Source organism: Macaca nemestrina, chromosome 5, assembly GCF_043159975.1.
Source record: "Macaca nemestrina isolate mMacNem1 chromosome 5, mMacNem.hap1, whole genome shotgun sequence".
Lineage (NCBI taxonomy): Eukaryota > Metazoa > Chordata > Mammalia > Primates > Cercopithecidae > Macaca > Macaca nemestrina.
In genome coordinates this window covers 174,900,495-174,925,793 of record NC_092129.1, presented here as the reverse complement: position 1 = coordinate 174,925,793, position 25,299 = coordinate 174,900,495, and positions in this window count along the sequence as shown.

The following is a 25,299-nucleotide window of genomic DNA, read 5'->3' as shown; positions in this document are numbered from 1 at the left end:
GAATGGCAGGCTGAGCCATATGAAGTGGCCCTTCTGTAGATGAAAATAGTTGAGTATCAGCAATTTCATATGGTTCCGAATAACAGTAGCTTTTTTTTTTTTTTTAAAACATCGCCCATTCCCAGGGAATATTGTTAAGCATCTCTTTCCAAAACTTGTCCCCAAGCCTCTTGTGTCACCAGAAGGCATCTATAAAGGTTTAGGATCTTAACATTTATAGCTCAAAAGGAAATCTTTCCCAGGCAAGGAGGGGAAAATCTTGTGCCCTCTGGAGTTTTTTTTAATGACCATACAATCTTGAGTATTATAAAAAAGATATTCCCAAAAGAGAGAATATATTAATGAATAATTAAAATAATTCTGCAAACCTTGTTTTTGAAATCTCCTAAACATTGAATTCTTATGCCCATAAACTACATTAGCTTGTTAGTATCTGAAGGTTTTCTTTTGCTTAGGGTGTGGTTTGTGGAAACCAAACATCTGTTTTTTTTTTTTTTTGTTTTGTTTTTTGTGACGGAGTCTCGCTCTGTCGCCCAGGCTGGAGTGCAGTGGCGCTATCTCGGCTCACTGCAAGCTCCGCCTCCCGGGTTCCCGCCATTCTCCTGCCTCAGCCTCCCGAGTAGCTGGGACTACAGGCGCCCGCCACCTCGCCCGGCTAGTTTTTTGTATTTTTTTAGTAGAGACGGGGTTTCATTGTGTTAGCCAGGATGGTCTCGATCTCCTGACCTCGTGATCCGCCCGTCTCGGCCTCCCAAAGTGCTGGGATTACAGGCTTGAGCCACCGCGCCCGGCCCAAACATCTGTTTTGATGTATCATTCATTGAACTTAAAAACTGTGTCCATTGTCGGCAGGTAAAGGCAGGATGGCCACTGGAAATACAGGCCCTGAGCAAAACTGAGAGACGCTAATTTTACAGATAACTTGCTGGTAAAAAGGAAGATAATTTTCTAATTGTTCACTCTTGTATTTCGAAATGACCACAGAGTGCCATCATATTCATGCCATGCTTTTGACTTCCCACATTTTTTAGGGTAAAATATTAATTATGCAACTTTGAACATGTTTTTGACCCATTTTCATATTATTGTACGTGGTACCATGGGGATTAGATCACTTTGTCATTTTATATTCTTTTGTAGATGTTTATAATGCTAAAAATCTCTCCCAGGCTAGGCACCATGACGGGAAGACTCATAAAACTCGAAAACTCTCAGCAATAGAAGAATTTTGAAAATTAAAAAAAAAAAAAAAACATATACACAAACTAAAATTTTCTAGTAAAATCTAAGAGGAATTTATTGTGAATGTTTACAAATATATTCTTCTAATATTTTCGAAAGACTCCTTCAAGTATTTATAAAATGAAAGGAAATAAGTAGAACCTTTGGCGTATTCCCTGGTAAAGAGAAAGGTTTGAGGTCACATCTTTCTAAATATCATTTGGGAACTGTTAAACAAGAGTCATTTGTTCAACAGAATCTTCTTTTAAAAAGAGCATGAGAAGGGTGGAAACATTAGTATACAATATTCCGTGGGTATGGGTGTGGGTATCCTTCATAATAGCATCCAAACTACACGGTCAGCATACATCACCCCTGGCTGGCTGGCAATAGGATGTATATAGGACTACTGGTAGACATGGAAAGGTTAGAAGAGGCTACAGGGCAGAGAAAACATCTGGAGAATGCTGCAGTGGGACCCACCCTGGACATGTCTCCTGCCCGGAGCATTCACCGGATGGTAGAACTGGTGTGCACAGGACAGTAGGGTACAAGGGACATCAAATGCACACCTGCTTATATTGTATTGGGGATAACTTAGTCACATGGTCACGTTTTTCTTCATTTCAGAGATTTACAGTTGACCCTTGAACAACATGGGTTTGAATGGCATGGGTCCACCTACATGTGCATCTTTTTCAATAAATATACTGGAAAATTTTTTGGAGATTTGTGACAATTTGAAAAAACTCACAGGTGAACTGTGTAACTTGGAACTATGTAAAAAATCAAGAAATTAGATGTGTCATGAATGCATAGAATACATGTACATTCTAGTTTATTTTAACATTTACTACTATAAAATATACACAAATCTATAATAAACATTTTAAAATGTTCAAAACTTATGCACACATTTACAGACCATATGTGGTGCCATTTGCTGTTGAAAGAAATATAAACAAACACAAAGATGCAATATGAAGTCATAAGTGCATAAAATTCACTGTCGTATATACCATACTACTGTCGTAAATACTATACTACTGTCGTAATTTTGTAGCCACCTCCTGTTGCTATTGCGGTGAGCTCAGGTGTTGCCAGTATTCACTTAAAACACATGTGATGCTCATCATCCCTGAGTGAATAGTCCCTCTCTCCAGTAAATAGTGTATTGCAATAAATAGTGATCTTTGTGGTTCTTGTATATTCTTCATCATGTTTAATGCAACACTGCAAATCTTTAATAACACCATGGGACCCATATGAAGGGCCACTAGTGATGCTGAAATTGCTCCCCAAAAGCAGCAAAAAGTCATGATATTGCAAGAATTATTTGAATTGCTCGATATATATCCTTGGTAGAGGTCTACCAGCTGCTGGTTGCCCACCATTTCATTTCATGGGTCTAGCATAAAAAACCATTGTGAAAAATGGAAAAGAAATTTATGAAGCTGTAGCTGCACCTGTGCCAGCAGGCACAAAAAACTTGCACTTTTTTGTAAAATACCTTTTTATCTCGTATAGAAAATGCAGCTTTTATGTGGGTGTAGGATTACTATAAGAAAGACATACCTATAAACTCTAATTTGATTTGACAAAAAGCAAAGTCATTTTATAACAACTTAAAGTAAAAGGAAGGGGAGATACATAAAGCTGGGGAAGTTAATGCCAGCAAAGGATGGTTTGATAATTTTTGAAAGAGATTTGCTTTAAAAATGTTAGAATTAGAGGAGAAGCAGCTTCTGCTGACCAGGAGGCAGCAAACAAGTCCCAGATGCCATTAAGAAAATCATTGAGGGCCACATGTGGTGGCTTACACCTATAATCCCAGCACTTTGGGAGGCTGAGGAGGGCAGATCACAAGGTCAGAAGTTTGAGATCAGCCTGGCCAACATGGTGAAACCCCATCTCTACTAAGGACACAAAAAGTAGCTGAGTGTGGTGGTTCACGCTTGTAATCCCAGCTATTCGGGAGGCGGACGCAGGAGAATCACTTGAACCTGGGAGGCAGAGGTTGCAGTGAGCCGAGATTTGCACTCCAGCCTGGGTGACAGAGCAAGCCTCCATCTCCAAAAAATAAAAAAGAAAAGCCTCCATCTTGAAAAAATAATAAAGAACAGGGAAAAAAAGAAAAAGAAAATAATTGAGAAGAAATGACATCTTCCTGACCAGGTTTTTAATGCAATTGGAAATGCCCTTTTATAGAAGAAAAAATGCCACAAAGGACATTTATTAGTAAGGAAGAGACGTGAGCACCAGGATTTAAGGCAGAATGGAAAAGAATAACTCTACGTTTTGTGCAAATGCAGTCAGGTTTATGATCGGGACTCCCCTCATCTATAAAGCTGCTAAGCCCCAAGTCTTGAAGGGAAAAGGTAAACACCAACTGTCAGTCGTTTGATTGCATAATAAGAAGGCCTGGACAATGGGAACACTTTTTCTGTATTGGTTTTATCCATGCTTTGTCCCTGAAGACAGGCAGGACCTTGCCAGTAAGCAACTTCCTTTCAAAGTTCTTTTGATATTGGGCAATGTCTCTGGCCACCAAGAACCCCATGAGTTCAACCATAAAAGCATCAAAGTAGTCTATGTGCCTCCCCCACAAAAGTCTCTAATTTGCCCTCCAGATCAGGAGGTCATTAGGACTTTTAAGTTTTATTTCACAGGGTATTATATGGAAAAGATTGTTAAGGCTATGGAATAGAACCCTCAATCTAGAGAATATCATGAACGTCTGGGAGGATTACACCATTAAAGATGCCATCATTGTTATTGAAAAAGTTGTGAAAGCCACCCAGGCAGAAACAATAAATTCCTGCCGGAGAAAACTGTGTCCAGATGTTGCGCATGACTTCACAGGATTTACAACAGAGCCAATCAAGGAAATCATGAAAGAGATTGTGGATAAGGCAAAAAAGATGGAGGGTGCAGGATTTCAAGATATGGATCTTGAAGAAATTTAAGAGCTTACAGACATCACACCAGAGGAATTAACAGAAGATGACCTGATGGAGATGAGCGCTTCCGAATCAGTGCCAGACGATGAGGAAGAAGACATAGGAGAAGCAGTGCCGGGAAACACATTGACGTTCGACAATTTGGTAGAAGGGTTCTGATGATTCAAGACTGCTTTTGACTGTTTCCGCAACACAGACCCTTCTATGACATGGGTGCTGAAACTAAAGCAAGCGGTGGAAGAAGGATTGGTACCTTATAGAAACATTTTTTAGAGAAATGAATAAGTAAAAAAAAAAATGGCCAGAAATTACTATGTATCTCTGTTAATTACAAAATGTGTGTCTGCCTCCCTTGTTTCTCCTGCTTCCCCTTCCACCTCCTCCACCTCTTTGGCCTCTGCCACCCCTGAGACAGCAAGAACAACCCCTCCTCTCCCTCCTCCTCCTCCTCAGCCCACTCAATGTGAAGACAATGAGGATAAAACCTTGGATAATCCACTTCCACTTAATGAATAGTTAGTATATTTTTGCTTCTTTGTGATTTTGTTAATGATATTTTCTTTTCTCTAGCTTACGTTAAGAACACAGTATATAATACATATAACATAAAAGCATGTTAATCAACTGTTTATATTTTCGTAAAGCTTCCTGGCAACAGTAGGCTATTACTAGTTAAGTTTTGGGGGAGTCAAAATTGACATGTAATTTTTTTGACTGCATAGGGAGTCAAAACTGACCCTATAAAGTCAACTGTATTTAATTTCAAATACTCATTTACTTTATATCAAATTTTAGGCAGAGAAAGGATCCATGTCCCTGGATTGCAGGTGAGGCTCTTAACTGAACTGGAATTTAGATGGTGCAATCCACCCACTGCTCTACCAGGGACACGTTGTTCCCAGTGACAGGTCTTGTGGCTGGGACACAGTGCTGTATTGGGAGGCCAAAGAGGGAGGGCTCCGTAGATCAGTCTGAAGGTGAACAAACAGGATAGACAGCTTGGAAGAGAGCAGGACTCCTGTAGGTGGCTGGCTGGACACAGCCTATTAGTTCTTCCTCCAACTGGGATTCTGAGGCAGATCCACAGAGAGCTGTCGAAAACATCTTCATTCTTCAGACAGAGTCACACTCTTCTCAGCCTCGTCAGATGGGAGCCCTCAGAAGCTGGCTAACTCAGGTACCAGAATCATTGTCCTCAGAATGTTTACCTTGACCTCATCTTGTGACTCACCGAGATCCAGGGCTGTCTGTGCAAAACTGTGCCTAAGGAGAAGCCAACAGAGAGTGCGGAGGACAAACAATACCTCCTTGAGCAGCCAGGTAACCAAGAAGAGGAGAAGACATTGAGACAGCTGAGAAGCCAGAGTCCCTCTCATGAGGACAATGCCCCAAACTGGACACAGGATGTGTCTAATGAGAGCTCCACTGCCACCAGCATTGAGCACTAGATGCTGCAGTGACACCACCTTCTACCCAGGCCCTGGATGCTGAATGCCACAAATAGCATGCCACTGTTGTGAGGATAAATGGGAAAATATATATCTAGAATTTCCAAAATTTCTAGTTGGTGGTGATTTCTGCTACTCACCTAGACATAGTAACATGAGAATTGTGACAGAGTCATGCATCATTTAATGATGAAGATACATTCCCAGAAACGTGTCATTAGGCGATTTTGTCATTGTGTGACCATCAGAGATGATACTTACACACACCTAGATGGCAGAGTCTACTACACACCCAAGCTCTATAGTGGAGCCTATTGCTCCTAGGCTGCAAACCTGTACAGCATGGTACTGTACTGAGTACTGCAGGCAATTAGAACCCGATTGTAAGCATTTGTATATCAAAGCCTATCTAAAAATAGAAAAGGTAGAGTACAAACACAGTTTTAGAATATTGTGGGATCACTGTCACACATATGGTTTTCAACCAAAATGTTATGTGGCACATTCACTGTATTGGACAACCAAAACCGTGTCTAATGTCCTCTGGAGAAAGCAAATTAATAGGCTTCACTATAAAGTATATAATATCTTTAGCATCTAAGCTCATAAATTAGAAATTACTGTTTTGAAAATAGTTTGAAAATTGTAAAGTAGTTTCCAGACCAACCCCATTGTTGCGCTACCGTCTTGGTTTTTTTGGGGGGGGTGGGTGGTGCGGAGATTAACTGCACTCAAATGAGGTTCTTCTCTGCTTTTCTTAGTTGAGAACAACTTTTATTTTTTAACTCAATTTGGTGTTACATTTCTGATAATTCAGTTTTTTCTTTGATTGAGTCATACTGTTTTAGAGGCATGAATATTTTCTTACTTGTACTTCGATGTCCTGAGTTTGGCTTTTCTTAAAAGATGGGAAGACATAGGAAGGCTTTCTGAGAACAAAGTTTGCGCTTATTTTTGCCTGATCATTTTTTTTTTTTTTTTTTTTTTGCTAGACAGGAAGGCTCAGATTCAAAGCGGGAATTCAGATACAGCATCTCTGTCTCCCACTGTCCTATATGCTGCTTTGTGAGTTGGCACGGGTAGAGTGGTGGGGGGAGATAGAGGACACTGGAGGGAGATGGCAAGGCTGGAAGAAGAAGAGCCTTACTCGTTCCTGTTTCCTTCTCACTGGCTCCCTGGTGCTCTGTTCTACTGCTCCTTGTCTCTGTGACCCTCACCTTAGGAACATTCTTCACCCCAGCATTAGCAGTTTTTTTCCTGCAGAAGCAGTTGAGTCCAGTTTGCAAATTTGCCAGTACTTGCAAAACCAGGCCCTTCCTCAGAGGTCTGGGTCCCAACCCACAGATTTGAATCATTCTACCTCTTCCCTTTTTCCCCTCATCTGTAAGTATGAAAGCTGCTTTCAGAAGTTGTACCTCTGCAAATATTCCTTTGCCACAGTGTTCCCTTTTGCAATGATAGCATATGAAGTTATTCTCTTGCAACATTTAACAAATAGTGATATATACATATACACACATATATATGTACAGACTTTTATTGCTTAAAGATTTATAGGCAGTTTACTCATGTTGTTTTTTTCTTCTAATTTTTTTTTTCTTAATTGTGTTCTTATCTTTTTAGTTACCTAAGTAACAACTTCCTACATTGCTATCACTTCTTCCCATTAAATATTCTCTGTTTAAGAAACTGGTGTGGCTTCTGCTTTCTGATTGGGTGCTGCAAGTACAGACTTCAAATCTGATTTATGTTTTTCTCAGTCCTGTTGTTGACTTATGGGTTGTGTGTATGTGTGTGTGCATCTTTTGCAAGTGAACGCATGTGTTTTCTGAATTACAGTGGCCTCGAAGATTAAATATATGCTAATGTTTAATAAAAATGGCTGGGCAGGGTGGGTGGCTCATACCTGTAATCTCAGCACTTTGGGACACAGAGGTGGGCAAATCACGAGGTCAGGAGTTTGAGAACAGCCTGACCAACATGGTGAAACCCCGTCTCTATTAAAAATACAAAAGCTAGCCTGGTGTGATGGTGCATGCCTGTAATCCGAGCTACTCAGGAGGCTGAGGCAGGAGAATTGCTCAAACCCGGGAGATGGAGGTTGCAGTGAGCCAAGATCGTACCACTGCACTCCAGCCTGGGTGGCAGAGCCAGACTCCATCTCAAAATAATAATAATAATAATAATAATGTTTTGAAAATTTCATCAGGTCTCCAGTGTAGAAATAATAAATCAACGAAAGGTTTTGTTTGATATGATAATGGTTACTTAATATTCAGCCAGTTTTTCCCCAATGTACTAGACTTTAGCACTGGCACTTAATATAGATTCTCTAACTTCTCTCCAAAAAATCAGTGAATTTGGTATTATGACTGTTGTATCTGTTTTACAGTAAGTAAAGCGGTCTTAGTAAGATTAAATAACATACTCAAGGTCACAAGGACAGTAAGAGCAGAACTGAGATTTGAACGTAGGGCAACTCATGCCTAAACAATTCTGCCTCACCTGGATTCAGGTCTTTATTGGGCGTAATGAGTGTCCCCTTGAGTCCAGTGTGATACCCATAATTAAAATAAACAAAGCCCAAGAGATAGTGAAACGCAGAGGGTCACAATTAGATAATTTGCTACAGTTGTACTTCTTTGCCACACTGTTCCCTTTTATAATGATATTAGATGAAATTATTCTCTTGCAATATTTAACAAATAGTGAGATGTATATACACTGTTTATTGCTTAAAAATCTATAGGCAGATTACTCATACTATTTTTTCTTCTCAAGTTTTTTTCCAGTGTGTTCTTGTATCTTGGAGGTTAACCATACAAAATGCCCTTGAGCCCACATAGACTCAGCTCACTCATCAGAATCCAATACAGTGTGATTCAGCCAGATTCTACTGCTTAGTGGACATCCTGAACAGTCCCTGGGCTCCAACCTATCTTCAAAGTCCCCTCTGTCAAAAGCTTCACCTATTGACTTTCAAAGACTAGGACAGGGGGACAGGGTCAACTGTGTCCTACAGACTTGGAAGTATGATTGCAACGCATTGCCTTCCCTGCAAAATATTTACAGTTGCTGCAGAGCCAACAAAGGTGTGCCACAAATGTTGATGTAGGTGCAGGAAATTAAAAGCACATAACTAAGAGAAAAATACAAAAGGCTTTCTTGAAAAGAAAATCTGTATGTGCTTTATAAATTTCATCTGAAAGTCAATCTTAACCCGCTGCTTTATTTAACCCTCTGCTGAGCACTGCATATGGGACATTGCAAACTGATGTCATTTGAGATGTGTTAGGACCATCACCTGGTAATTACCTTCCTTGGAAGATAATATTTTATGTTAAATGAACAGTGGTCTCCAGAGCATACTTGTTTCTATAAAGAACTGGGAGAGAGCAGTGCAGTAATCAAAAGGTGAAAGAGTCCAGAAAATGAATACAATGTGTCAAGGTATTAACTAAAGCATTTTCTCTTTCTGGATGAGATGAGTGGCGAAGAGAAGGGTTGTCATTGGCCTTTAGTTTTTTGTTGCTGAGTAAGTGAAAAGAAATGGAAAATGAGATTCTTCCAATTTCAAACTGTTACAATATGGTTGCTTACATGCCCTACAGAGAATTCCTGAAGGCATGAACCCAGTCACAAATTGGTGCACATCAGCATTTTGCATAAAAGGAAAACATCCATATCTGACTCAAGCAACAATGAAATCAATGCAGAAACATTTCCAGAGAAGTCCTGCAGGGTTTTTATGCATTTAGAGCTAGTATATTGTGCAAAAAAATCTTCTGACTGTTTAATAAATCAACTTTAGATCCACAATTCCTAAACTTCCAGGATTTTCTTTATCATCACCTAGAGAGCACCCTGAAGATAGGAAGTCACATTTGTTTCCCCTACTGTTTCTATCCTTATTAGATGGCTTATCTCTCTGCTGGTTTTTTGATAGGTTTGAATACAGGGGTTAAATTCATATCTTATAGTTGCTCTACCACAGCCTCCTCCAAAGCTTGCAGAATATTGTGAAACGAGCATCTGGCAACTCCAGGACCAAAACGCTGCCCTCAGCTCTCTGCCTCCTCCCAGACCTCTCTGTCAATAGAATTATGCCCATCCCCAGAATTGAATTTGATTTTATTTACCATTGAATGTCCTAGCTACCTGCTTGTGTTAAGTAATTATTTTAGGTACTCCAAAAAACATACCTAAAATGATTTTGGAAGTATATTTACAATGATGTTTATGTACCTTCAGTAAATTTTGAATATTATTTCAACTTTTAGTGGTGCAGAAATCTACTACTTCAAATATAGTTTTTAAATAATATACGTGATGCTTTTAAGAAAAGTGAAACTTTTATATAAATGTTACTGGCCCGTCATAATGAAGATGTTAGCACTAGAAAAGAAGAAGGAATTAATAGTTTCATCTTAATAACTATCTAGTCGTGGTCTATAAGCAGAACAAAGAAACCAAACAATGATCATTTTTCCATTGGTTCAGAACCCCGACATTAGGTTAGGCCCCCTTGCTCTATGGCATCCAACCTCTGTGGTAATGCCAATCATTTTATGTTTGTATTAAAACATCTGTGTCATTCTGCTCTGTGCCCCAGTTTCCTCATCTGTACATTGGGAATAATATTGGTTGTTTTCAGGGTATATATTAATTAATATTCAAAAATAAGTTTAGATCAATACCTGGCATATAGAAGGTACTCAGCATATTTAACTGTTACTATTTCTAGCACCTCATTAGGTTGGAAAATCCTTGAAGATATAAAACTCTCTTTTGTATATATTCGGATTTCCTAAATTACTAAACACTTGACAGCCCCTTAACTAGTATTTATTAAATTAATTGATTCTCTGAAGCTTTAGAAATGCATTCAAAATCATACAATGGGCAAATAGGCCAGTTTTATATTTAGTTTAGATAATCATTAAAACTATATAAATACGTAATCTTAAAAAAAATAATGGACTGGGCACAGTGGCTCACGCCTGTAATATTAGCGCTTTGGGAGGCCAAGACGGGCAGATCACGAGGTCAGGAGATTGAGACCATCCTGGCTAACACGGTGAAACCCCGTCTCTACTACAAATACAAAAAATTAGTGGGGCCTGGTGGCGGGCCCCTGTAGTCCCAGCTACTCAGGAGGCTGAGGCAGGAGAATGGGGTGAAGCCAGGAGGCGGAGCTTGCAGTGAGCGGAGATCGGGCCACTGCACTCCAGCCTGGGCGACAGAGCAAGACTCTGTCTCAAAATAATAATAATAATAATAATAATAATAATAATAATAATAGATGTGATGTAACCAAATGGGGCCATAAAAAATCTCTGACAGTCGCTGCAAGCCACCATCCAATTTTCAAGGCTCAGTTTCATTGTCATCTCTTCCATCAAAATTTCCTTGATCAGCCCTCACCCATTTTTCCACGAGAAAACTATAGGACTTGGTATGTTCATTTTCCATAGAATGTATGCCATTCTTCTTGACCTTCTAGGTATTTGTGCATCAACATATTTGTCTTTAAAAGCAAGAACCATGAAGAACTGATATTGATTTTCACCAAGACTCATGGTCTAGTGCATTTACTCATGGTAAGATCACAATAAATGTTTGCCGAATAAATGAATGACTCAGCAAAAGCATGCTCAGCACCAGAGTGGGCACCTTGACAATATGAAGCAAGAGAAGATATTCTCTCTCTCTGCTATCAACTCTATTGCAATGCTGTATAGTTTAAGCACGTCTGCGTACATGAAACCCGATTGAGAACCAGTTATTGAGAGACTGTGTCTTCCAGAAATTGTAGAAGGGCACCCATCACCAAGTCCTGATGAGGCAAAGCCTCAGAGTGCAGGGGCTTAGTCTTGAATCCTAGGAGGGATTTGGGTGAAAACAGAAACAGTTTTTGAGGGGTGCTCAATTATTAAAGTCTGAATAAATATGGTCTCCTGCAGATCTGAACGGTTTATGTGGCTACAGGGAGAGTTAGGGGCAGAGTGGGGGATTACGGGCAGGGGAACTGAGTAGAGACACATGGTTCTACTGTCACTGATCCTTTGACCGAAGGGCTACCCTGTGCAAGGCAGTAGAAGGAGAATTTGTGTTTAGCATCCTCGCTTTCCCATATCCTGGTGCCCTAGGGAAGGAAGAAGAAACTTCAAGCTGGTCAGTGCCCTCTATGGGCCAGCTTTCTACCTGGTGAAAGCAGCTCTCTGGTACTTTTAGTGAAAAGAGAATCCACTGTCTTTCCAACTAGTCTCGGTAGGCTTTTGGTTTCAGGTAGTGTTTCCTAAAGCCTTACGATGGAGAGAAAGGATCAAATCGTGATTTGAACACTTCCAGGGGCTTTAGGCAGCTGTGATTCCTCCAGCAAGATGCACTCTGGTCTGAGTGTTCTCATCTATGACTGAGGACAATGGTGCCCACCACACGGGGCAGTGAGGATCTGAGAAAAATGTGTATGTATGACCTGTCACAACAGACATTCAATGCTAGGCAACTGCTATTATTATTACGATTACTATTATTTTTATGTCTTGCTTATATGTCTATGGTTCCTATATGTAGTTCCGAAGAAAAAACAATAGGCCTGGAATCTTTGTTTTTCAATTTAAAAGTATTTATTGACTGATTACTATGTGCCAGGCATCTGTTAGGCACTGAGGATATTTCAGTGAACAAGATGGTTTGATCGTTCCTGTCATGGGCATTTTACCAATTGATGGTGGATAATTAAGCTAGCAAGCAATTGCTACTGGATAATGAAGTGTGACAATTCAGTAAAGCAAAAGTTCAGCAAGAACAAAAGCATGAGGCAGGGAAGATTGGAGTGGAAGCAGCAATAACTGGCTGAAAATTAGACAGCCAGTAGAGTGGAATTGCTAGGGGCACCTTCCAGAGCTGGGTGAGTGACGAGGAAGGTTACATCTCTATGCCCCATCTGTAAAATGGCATGAGAATAATACCTACCACATAGGATTGCTATGGTGATTAAATGGTACTAGAGGACTCCTTTGGGGGCTCTTATAAAGATTGAATGAATAAAAGTAAAGCACTTAGAACAGTGCTTAGCACATGGGAAACCCTAGTTAGGAATTTGCTCTGATGATGATGGTTATGTGCCCGATGAGTAGATTGTGGAAATTTGGACGCCCATATGTGGCTGCACAATGAAGGCCCTTGCACATGGCATTAAAATTAGTAAGAGTTTTGTAGGGAAATTGAGTGTTTCAAGACCAACTCACCTTTACCAGGGCAAGCTGTGGAAGTGGAGAAGTGCAAGCAGGGCATTCTGGGCAGATTGGTATATCCTGGAAGCTACCCAAAGTTCAGCAGTTGAACTTTGCTAGTTGAACTAACAGTCAGTCAATGCAATCTAATAGAAATCTTGATGCAAGCCACGTACATAATTTGAAATTTTCTAGTAGTCCCATTAAAAAAAGGCAAGAAAAAGAAAACAAAAAAAGGTAATTTAAATAATATATTTTGCTTAACCCAATATATCCAAAATATCATTTCAGCATGGGATCAAAATAAAAGTATTAAAGAGATATTTTACATTCTTTTTTCATGCTAAGTCTTTGGAATCTGGCACATGTTTTACACTTAAAGCACACTTCCGTTGGACTAGCCACATTCCAAGTGCTCAAAGTACTTGTGGCTAATGGCTACCATATTTTACAATGCAAGACTAGACACAGTCATTTACAGCCTTTTATTCCATCCTGTGGAGTTTACACTTTATCGTGGGCAGGTGGCAGTGGGGGAAGAATGAAGATGATGGCAACACAGAAGAGAACTGGAATAATTAAATTTGCTTTTTAGAAAGTTCATCTACTGCTGCAGCTGTATGGGGGATGAACTGGGATGAGTGAAGAAAGCTTGGAAATTGGCAGACCATGAGGTGACCATGGCAGTTGCCCAGGAGAGAACTTGGAAGCTAGGATAAGGTTGCAGCAATGAGGATGGAGAGGAGAATGGAGTTGAAGGATGGTAAGGAAGCCAAATTCACAGGATTGGGTGACCAACTGCACCTGGGGCTGGGGAAGGAGAAGGGAGTAAGAACGAAAGGCATGTTCTGAAGTTTGCACTGAGTACCTGGAGGAGTGCTTGAAGCTCCACTAAGCATTGATAGGGCAGTGACAATGAGCTTTGGTTAGGCTTATTAACTAAGTTGCATGTAGTTTTGCCAAGTTGAGGTGCCCAGCAGGTTTTTAACTGTGTGTTCTAACCATAAAAAGAGATAGTATTTTATGGGATAGCAATTGCTGCTGTAGATGAGCACTTGTAAAACATTGTTTGTCACAAAGTAAGCTGATTTGTTTAATCAATGTTTTAAACTCAGACTGAGACATTTTTCCCCCTAAGACTTACTTCTATCCCACAGGTAAGGTAAGCCCATGGGTACATAGAGTCCTTATTTGTCATTTTCTAGTTCTTGTGCAGGACAATGGCATAAACTTTGTGATCGGAATGGCTAGATTGTAATTCCAACTTTGCCACTTGCTATAGAACCGTGAATATTACTCAACTTCTATGTGCCTCTGTTTCCTCAACTGTGAAATGGAGTTAATGATACTATTTAGATTATTGATCGGTAGCAAGCTCAGAATGATTCCTAGAATATAGTAAACCCAATGTAAGTGTTTGCCAAACAAACCTGCTTTAGGCAGCTTTACAGAACATGTTCTCTTTGTAAGTAGGATATCATGTATCTTCATCTTCTAAAGCATTCAGATCTCTGCATATCAAGAGATAAGAAAATTGCTACTCTGTTTCAAATTAATCTCAGATATTTTCATTAAAGTGACTGGTCAGAGAATGTCTTTTCTAAAAGTCAATTTTTATTATGTTTACTTTTTAATTATTATGAAGTAAAGACTATTTCAATAGCAAAGACCCTCTGTAGCTGCTAATTCTTTAACATGTATTTTTAACATTTTAGTAAGCAACAATGATAAACAATGATAAAAATAATAGGTAAAAGTGTAATTTCCACTTTTAAAATTTCCTAAATATATTTTTCTTCCCTCGAATTTAGAATGTTAATTTTTCTTCTTAGTTCTTGGGAGAATAAAAGCATTAATAAGAGAGCACCCAGCTGAATTTGTTTTTTGTTCAGTTTTACTGACTACCCATTAAGTTCGATAGGAAATACACCAAGATAATTAAATGAGGAGTTAAAAAAAACTCTAGAAACTATTTCAGGATATTTTTGTTTGTTTGTTTTTGACAGAGTCTCCCTCTGCCGCTCAGGCTGGAGTGCAGTAGTGCGATCTCGGCTCACTGCAAGCTCCGCCTCCCGGGTTCCCGCCATTCTCCTGCCTCAGCCTCCTGAGTAGCTGGGACTACAGGCGCCCGGCACCTCGCCTGGCTATTTTTTTTTTTTTTTTTTTTTTTTTTTTTTGTATTTTTAGTAGAGACGGGGTTTCACCGTGTTAGGGTGGTCTCTATCTCCTGACCTCGTGATCCGCCCGCCTTGGCCTGCCGAAGTGCTGGGATTACAAGCGTGAGCCAGGGCACCCGGCCAGGATATTATTTTCTTAATTCTAGATTATAATTATGTGTAGTATGTGCCAGGCTCCATATTAAATAGTTTTTGAAAAGGCTGAAATATCACACAGCGCAGGTTGTAATGTGGTTGAATATACTTAGGACATGCGAATGGGAACACACGTACATAGACACACCAGAGGAAGGAGGTGACTCTCTCAAGATGAACACGCATTCCCCATGGGGGTTGGCCAGGGAGAAGGTGTGTGCTCCAGGAACGCAGAACCTGAACGACACAGAAAGATGGAAATATCATGGGCTCTGCTCTCAATCAGCTGTCAGATGGGTGGGGTGCTAGGGGCAGGCTCCTAAGTTACTAATTACAGGAAGATGTTGTCAGTGCCTGATAGATGGAAAAGTCCTTTTCTTTTTTTTTCTTTTCTTTTTTAGACAGAGTCTCACTCTGTGGCCCAGGCTGGAGTGTAGTGGCATGATCTCGGCTCACTGCAACCTCTGCCTCTCGGGTTCAAGCGATTCTCCTGCCTCGCCTCCTGAATAGCTGGTATTACAGGCATATGCCATCATGCCTGGCTAATTTTTGTATTTTTAGTAGAGACAGGGTTTCATCATGTTGGCCAGACAGGTCTCAAACTCCTGACCTCAAGTGATCCACCCCCCTTGGCCTCCCAAAGTGTGGGGATTACAGGTGTGAGCCACCACTCCCAGCCTGAAAAGACCTATTTTTTAGAAGGGAAGAGATGAGGGAAACTTGTATTTCCTTGGGAAAACAAGGGAAGGCTTGACATAGGAGATATTCCATAACATTCAAGAACTTTCCATTTTCTCATGCCAAAGCAAAAACAACCCTAACTGAAGAAGTCGGTGCATTTAATCGGTCACATTCATTGTCTCTCTGATATGGTGTTGGGGATAAATCCTCGGGGAAGTCATTCCCTTTGTTTTCTCCATGAATTCTCTGATGTTGGGGAACACATGTGCTTTAGGTGGAAGAACTCCCCATGTTGATTCTATTTAAGGAATTCAATTTGCCTTTTGAGTGACATCTAGATAGTTCTTTTTCCTGTCCTTTTCAGAATCAGAGAAGGGCAGAAATAAAACAAGAAGCAAGCTGTTTCTGGATAGCAACGGGATAGGGACCGAAGTGCCAAAGCAAAGATGAGTGGCCCAGGGAGAATTACATTTCTATGAATTGATGGGAATGAAAAGGCGGAAGAAGAGGGGTGAAAGAGCGTTCGATTTGACTTTGGTTTGTCTTGGATACCTTAGTCCTCTTGGTCTCGGCACTTTTTTGAATCAGTTGCATCCATGCTCCCCTGCACCTTTTCTTAGTGAAGACACCACCTCCAATGATCTAATTTAGCAAAAAGTGTCTCCCTGTTGGGCATGTAGTTTTGATCTGAGCATAAAAGTACCAGCAGGCCTGCTGTTTCCATAGATAAACCAGATGACCTACACAAAGTAAGGGACTCAGGAGCAGGTATAACCTGGAAGAGAATAGAGAGCTTCGTTTGGTTCACATAACCACTCTTTCTTTCTACTCTCAAAGCCACTGGCACTTAATCTGTCAACATACACGGAGGTTATTTATTTCTCAAATGGACTTACATCCAAATTTGAAAAGAGTTGAGTTTTAGTGTAAACAGATCAATAATTCTTGAATGTAGTTCTACTAGAGAACTCCACCAGAAGATATTATTATTTATTCAGCTTTGAGTTAAATGCAGGAAAGGTAGCAGCAAGCTCTATACACCAGAAACCAGAAATCTTGAGTTCTCTGTGTGATCAGGAGCTTCTTGACCTCATCTATAAAATGAAAGAATGAGCTTGCTGTTTCCAAAGCTTACCTTTAGTCCTAGCATTACATAAGTAAAATATTTAGATATCAGATAACTTGGGCAGCTGCCAATTTTTATGCCGAATTTCTAGCAGAATTATTATAAATACAGTTTTCTTAATTTAAGAAAAAGAATCGTTGGTATTATTTTGGATCTGCTAATTCAGTAACCTAATTTACGAACCTAACCAAATACTAATGATGACTTTATGGTTTTTGTAGGATTATGATAATAATGTGAGTGACACTCTGCTAGCTCATGGTCTTAAAGTTTTGTATAAACAGTTTTGGCATATCTTATCTATTTTATGATCCACAATAGACAACTTAATCCTATTATGACAAGAAATAGTTGGCAGCTTGAAATATGCATTTAGGAACCTAAATCAGGGGCTTGGCACTAAAAATTAGGTATGTGAAGAATCAAGTGTAACATGAGGTTCTAAATATAGAAATTTGTTCACTAATAAGGTCTAAAGCTTGGAAATTAGGCCAGCGTTGTGCTTTACAAGCTAAATAGCTACAGTTAAAACCAAAATTGGGAACTTTGGACAAACATTTAGATGCTGCTGCTGCTTTGAAGTTTAGAAAAATGATATGAATAACTACAAACGAATGTCACATTGATTTTTATTTGAGTTAATTATCAACTTTTCAACATGCTTTTCTTTTTATATATACAGTATTTTGAGTGAGTAATAGTCTTTAAATAGTTACAAAACTTCTTTTCTTAACTTGTAAGTATGGAAGTTTCAGTTTTTAATTAACTATTTATTTTATAATTTTATAAAGAAAATACTTTGCAGGTATTTGGGAGGGTAAGTGGTAATATTTCTTATTAAAATCTTATTGGTAGAGAATATAGGAAAAATTAGATGTATAGAGAGCAACCTATTTGCTCTTGGAAGAGAAGTATTTATGATTTTATTATAAGATGTAAATTTTCATGATTGAAAAATATAAGAATAAAATTATTTATATCAAGAATTGTCAACCAGTAGAGGATAGGATAATCCAGGCTATGCACTAGGCTTAGAAACCATGTAATCCAGTTATATATGCAACATGAAATTTTTAATCAGAAATATCTGGATTTAAATATCTAGAAGACATTTGCTATTATTTATTTATTTTTAAGTATTTATTTTTTATGTAGAAAATACATGTATACATACATAATTAGGTTTGATCTGCGCCATCTTACTCTATATCTTCTGTGAGTTCTTAAATGCTTAATACTTGGGCCACATCGTACACCATGGACTTAAGTCCTAGCATTGTTTCACTAAGCTTAATAGGACATTCTTAGAGAGAAAAGTGGGCACTTCTGTCCAGACAATGGGAGTCATCGTTTTCAAACAAGTTAGCAATGGTGTCGTTAGGGGGATGTTAACTGCCAAATACCATTTAAGACATACTTTTCATTTGCTCTGAAAAAGTTGCATTGCTTTGAAAGTCCTTCCAGATTTCTTTAAATGAAATCCAGAATACATTAAATTAAAACCATTCCTTAGAGGACTTGATTACATACTGATTTTTTAGCGAAGTATAAAGATTAAGGCAACTTTGAGACTTGTAAAGAAAGCACTCTTATTTTAAATAATTGTCTAAAGGTGAAAAGAACCAACTAAAAGCACCCTTGCGTATCTACCAGATAGACTGGTTTAGGCACTTATTTTATTTCCAAATTGTGTGTATGTGGTGTATGACCTCAAAGCACCGGCTACCTTGGATTCCTAATAGTCTTCAGGCTGAAACTGGGTGTAATCGGGCAGAGTGCTCTCCACTTTGGAATTTGCTCTCCACTGAGCAAGCCAAGCCAGAGCGTGGTGACCTTGGAGCATGGGGCAAGGCCCATTTATTTACTCAGATTCTGCCTTGGGGCTGAATTCATGAATGAGTGATATTTTGTTTGGGACACAGTAGAAGATGATGAAGTCTAATCCATTTTATCAATATGTTCATGATTGTATTCGTGCGCCTGTGTTTTGTTATTTTAGGTGTTAGTTGTTATGACCTGAAGCATGTGCATATTTTGATCACTACGCTCTTTTGCAAGGGCAGTTTTGAGCAGCACATGCTTCCATAAAGTGACAAAAAGTTTCTTCTTAGGGGGACTTCATTCTTTTCTTTTTGTTGAGTGAGATGGTCTGCTTTTCAGGGCTGCAGGTGTTTAATGCCCATATTTTCCTTTTCTATTCCGGTAGATATTCGAAAACCTTTAAAAAAAATTCCATCATAGAATGAAGACTTGCCTGTAACAAACCCTATCCTTAAATTTGCCTTTTAATAACGTGGAGTGCTGACTCTGGCACCAGTTCTAAGTTGGTCATTTTCATAAACTAGTTAAAGAATTGTTTCTGAGGCCGACCTTTTTATAAGAGCATGTTAGTATACCTGTTGGTATGTATTTCCAGATGCAAATTTGGATTAATTAAGCTTAAAATTTAATTTGCATTTTCAGGAAAGTTTTGAAATTTTGATTTTAAAATAATGTCTCTCTTCAAAAATCTTGATGATTTAAGGTATTATTTCCACAGCTTTTCCGGGAGAAAAAGTAGTTACCATGACCCACATTTTATGGATAATAGGGAAAGAATTCCCATTCTTTTTGATCAAATGAGTTAGTGGAGGCCCCAAAAGGCAGCCCCACTTCTTGCCAGGGTTATAATTCCCAAGGGTGCAGCTTTTAATTCTGACTAAGAACAATGGCCTAAAAATAAATTAGAGCAATACCTAAAATGTTATATGTGAATAAATATTTTGAATCTAAATTCCAAGTTCTTTTTACATTGAAAACACAATGCCTAATGGTACATAGCTGAGGAAGAGGATTAAGCCGCTTTCTCAAATTTGTTTTACTCCTTTGTGGCTTTAAACCAATCCCTTAATAGGATTTAATTTTGACTTTGACAATTAAACTTTCTATGTAATGAAAGGGCAGTGGTTGTTTTGAAAAAAGATAGTAAGTGTTATAAGGGGTATTACCTTTGGAAGTTTATGAGTCTAAAAGTCAATGTAATAAAGCATTGCAGTCTTAAAGGGAGCCTATGTAAATGTGTTGCTGCAGTAGTTAAGTATATAAATGACTTTTCTTCTTATAGAGACTTCTGCACAGCTCTTACTTATATCATACAAATATATATTTACCAAAGAGAACTTTAAGAATATATCAGGCCTGGGAACTTTTACTTTCATTGTTTAAATACACACACACACACACACACACACATACACACACACATTTGTTTATATATATTATATATATATATAAACAAACGGCCTTGATTCAGAAAACTACATTAGCACTGTCAGAATTAGCCTTTGGTATATTATTTAAATAGATAGTCTATATTTCCATGAAGAATGGATTTACTACTTGCATAACTTTAAAAATGGCATCAAAAGAAAAACCAAATAATCTCTTCCCCTAAATTCTACAAATAGAAATCCTTATGCTGTCACCCTAAATGGCTTTCCCCACCAAGGGCAAGCCTGCTATGCAGAAGAAACGCGACATTATATTTTCAGAAATTGTTTCAGAAAGAAAATCATCTTGTTTTCTCAATATCCATGATCTGTAACATGCCATTCTGTTTTAAAACCTAACAACATCTCAACCAACCTCAAGATCAGTTACTAAAGCTTGTCCTGTCTGTCACGAGCTAGTGATACCTCTTGCAATGTGACTGGACAGTATTCTTATTCTCACTTATAAAGAGAGATAGAATATTCAGTTCCTCCTGAACACTTTTTTCTTTTCTTTTCTTTTTTAATAGTAGAGAGTAGGTTGGCAACAATAAGGGAATGTGCATATAGATGTCAATTTGGGTGTTATTTTAATCGCCTCCCTTAGGATGAATATAATCCGTTAGAGATTTACATATGTGCATGTGCGAGTGTATGAGATTGTGTCACATTTTTTACTCACATCTATTTTATTATGAAAAAAATCTTGCAAATGTGTAAATTGCATTGAACACTGTCCTGTCCTCTTCCTTCCTCTCCCTTCTTTTCCCACCATCATAAATGACCCAATTTATGAACATGCAAGCTGGTATTCCTTTTGGTCTATATTCTTACACAGAAAAGAGAGATCACAAATGCATCAGCATAGACAAACTGCTGTAATCAGTGAAGTTGGAAGCTGACACACTTATAGAGTCCTGCTTGCCAAAAATAGGATTTCATTTGTACTGGAATTTTTTCCCCTGAACCAGTTTTGCCAGTGCTGTAGTAAATGACAACTTTGGGAATGCAGGATTGGGAAACTCAATGTTTCAGTAGGTGGCGCTTCAACACAGCCCACCTGCTCAAGGGCTTACGTGAGCGCTCAACTTTCTAATACCTGTGGTGCATCAAAGAGGCTTGGCCCAGTTTGTTAACATCACAGCCAGACTGTTGTCTCAGGCAATAACGACGTCAAATGCAGCTGAAACATCTAGGCGGGAAGGACTGTTACTGTAGGTCACTGGTAATTATTTTCTCTCTCACACACACACTCACACGCACACGCACACACACACCTTCAAACATACCTACACTAGCTCTACTTCTAAAATTAAAAGCCAGAGAGAGCTGATCTCAAAATATCAATGATACTGCAATAATTTCAGCTTCTTATTTATTTTTTGTTTGGGTTATTGGTTTGTAGTTGCTTGTATGCATGTCTGTTTGTTTTCTTTTAAAAAGAACTTTGCAGTATTTTTGCACCATTAGTTTTAGTAAACAAAAAGATTTTCTCTTTCAAATAGTATTACTATTTAAATAAATAAAAGAGTATACAGAAATACCAAAAGTTCATTTTTAAAAATTCTGTAAAAGAAACTGTCAGCAGTGATGCTCCCTAACATGTCTGTAAATTGACATAAACCAGGATGATTAACTGGATGATAAGCCACATGTCATTGACAAACAGGAATAGAGATGCCTGGAGAGAAATGTACTATAAAGGGCTTCACTGCACCAAGAAAGCTCCCTATGGTCCATTGACCTAAAGATATCCGCAAACTTCATCCAAGAGAAGATGAAGAAGGAGACTAGACTACTTTGCAATAACTAGGCACTCATCTTTGAAAAGATGAGAAACTGACAAGTATTTTTTTTCCTGATTTGTCGACCAACATTCAGAGCTCAGAATATCACAGGTATTTTAGATTGTTATGTAATTTGCTAATGTTTTATTGAAATCTTTTAAATATACAATAAATAAATTTCCATAGAAAATACTGTATATTAGGAAGGTTCATTCTGCTTTCCTTTGCCTTTCAATCTGCTGCTTTTATATAAATTGAAATACACTTTTCAGAAGAGTTAGTAAATATAAAATAACTTGCGTTTAAAAAGTATTCTTTACCATATTGACATGAAAACTTTATATATAAAGTAATGGCATTTGTAATTGGCATAAAAATAACCCAATTAAATGAATGAAATAAAAGAATAAAAATGCTTTCTATTTCTCCTAGATCATCTGTTATTTATTCTATAATTCACAGACACCTAAAAAATGAACAGAAAGATACATTTTGGGTTCCTATATAGTTCTAAAAAGCTTTCAGATAATAAAGCATTGGAATATAGTTTTTTAAATAATCAGGGATTATTTAAAAACACCATTTTTTCCTCCTTGAAGAGTCTAATAGAAAAAAAAGCATCAGCTAGTTTTCTCCTTTTGTCTGTGATTCTTGATAGAATTACAGATTTAGAAGAAATAAACACAAATTCAATTTTTAAATTCTTTTCTTCCCAAAACCACAATATGTATCACTGCTATGATGTAAGTTTTAGTTTTTTGTTTTTTTTTTTTTTAAAGAAATGTATCTTTCCTATATGCATCTACTAGACTTGGATACTTGCTCTCTCTATTTCTGCATATTTTAAAGCTTCCCTACGAAGAAGAAGGAAAAGGACCCTCTAAAATTTCACATCTTTGTTATTAGAATATATTGACATCCCTTGCTTCGTTGACTTTTTATTACAGTCCGGAGGAAAAAAAAAAACAACAACAAAACGATTGTCAGTGTCAGCTCAGCTCTTTGTTGTGATTCCAAGTGAAGATTTTTTGGCATTTTCTCTTTGCTTTCAGCTTTGTGGATTTTCTTTTTCACTCTATCTTACTTTCAGTGGAAGTCAGGTTAAAGACAAACTTAAAAGCCTTAGGATTATTATTTTTTCCTTTTCCATAGGTTTTGTGCCACAAAATGCCAACATAAAGGATAGTTTTGCATCAGGCCCCCTTGGCCACTGGGTCCTCCGCTGAGGCCCTGGCATCTGTCAGCGAGGAACACTCCAATCTGGGCTCCCTGCTGAGCTGAGATGTGGCTGCCTCCCCCAATAAAGGGCCACACCGCTCCTGAGCCAAAGCACGGGACCATCTGATGCGAGTCTGGCCTAATGAAAGTCCAGCATGGGGCTAAATGAGTTTCTACCACTGCTGGGTGAGGGGCTAATGATAAAACAGCTCCCTGGGCTCACTGCTGCTGTTGGTATCTTTGTCAGGGCATATGGCAGTTGGCTGAATGCCTTACTTGTGCGATTTCCTATCGGATTTATCCTGAGAATGTGTTATATCTTGCCTCCTCTCTTCCCTTCTCCACCTCCCTTTGGCCTCCTCTTTGGCTCTTGTGTACTCAGAGGGTCTCTTGATTGTTGGACCATAAAGACTCTCTTTTTATTTTGTAAACTGTGAATTCGAAAAAAAAAAATTTGGATGGCAAAACAGAAAAATGAAGAGAGAATGATATTGACTTACATGCAGTGGGTGGTTTTATTTCTTTTGGAACATTATAAGCTAAAAGCATAAATTTCACAAACCAGAGAAACAATCAGCTTGAAACTTGTTGAACACAGTAATACTAAATAAAAATTTTCTTTATCATGTGCTCTTTCCTTCTTTCTTTCTTTCTTTCTCCCAATGTACAATCCATCACTTATATAATGTTTTTAAGAATTTATAATAAATGATAAATAGTGATTTCAAAACTTTTTGATTACCAGCATTTTCCAGTTGATTTAATTAAATACTACATAGAAAAAAAAAAAGTTACTTTGGTTTACCCACTATCCTTGTCCTTAGTGTCCTGAGAGAAGACATGTTTTGGGAGATTCTAATTTATGGGTGTATTGTATAGGCCATTTTTTTTTTTGAATATGCTTTGGTTTGATATATGTAGATTTATAGCACAATTTGAATTGCTATGGGAAAATGCCTACAATAAAACCTAAAACAATCTTCCAAATCCTAGAAACATTTCAAAAATGTATGTTCTACTCTTTTTTCATTTCTAAGTTCATTAAACATAAATAAATACTTCAATGCCAATTCTGATATTTTAATATTGCCAGCTTATTATTGTATCTGAATTTGGTTTGTTTGATTCTGTGATTTGTTTTTAGATACAGTCTTATTGCCCTTGTTAGTTTACAAATAGATTAAAGTTGATGATAAAAGGGCATGAGCATGAAAGTTTAATACAATGGTATATTTTATCGTTTATATTGGAAAGTCACACATCTAAAAGCAACAGGGTTATGCAGAAGGTCCTAAAACTTAGATATTTTTATATGTAAAGGTCATGGTTTTGGCTGTTTTTGCTAAGGTGTCCCTTTCTCTGTCACTGTCATTCAACTTACGTTTCTGTCAGAAATCTCCAGGACTTCAATACAATGTGAAATTTGCACAGCTGCAAGAAATAGCCCATTCTAATCTAAATATAAGTGATCCTTTCATAAACTTGTTCTGAAGAATTCTAAATGAAATCTCTTAAAAATCACATGTTTCTTACTGAATGAACCCATTTGCGTGGAGAGGTTACACATGGGCTCCAGGTGGTCCCCCGTGTTGGCCACGCGGTCAGTGATAAGATCTAAATGAGATTGTTTTCTTGTAAATCGCATGCTGCAGAAATACCATCACGTTCCACATGCGGTATGCCCCATTTTAATTTATTCCCATGACAAAAACTCCATTAATATAATTTTGGAACAAAGTGAAAACGATAGGAATTTTCTGTGTCACAGAAAAACTAAGCCTGCTTTTTTCTTAAGGAAATATTGCTTTCAAAATGCAAGAAAATCCAGTTGCTAATTTAAAGAAATTCTTCTTAGCGCAAACATTATTCACAAAGTATTTTCAAATCTGCAGTATTGAAATAAATTATAATATTTTCTCCATATTTTCATATACTACTTTGTAAGTTGTCTTCACATTTTTAAAACCTGTATTTGTTGGCTTTCCCTAATAAATATATTAAAATATTTTTATATGCTAGTATTTTTGAGGCTTGCCATGAACCAAAACTATACCTCTCAT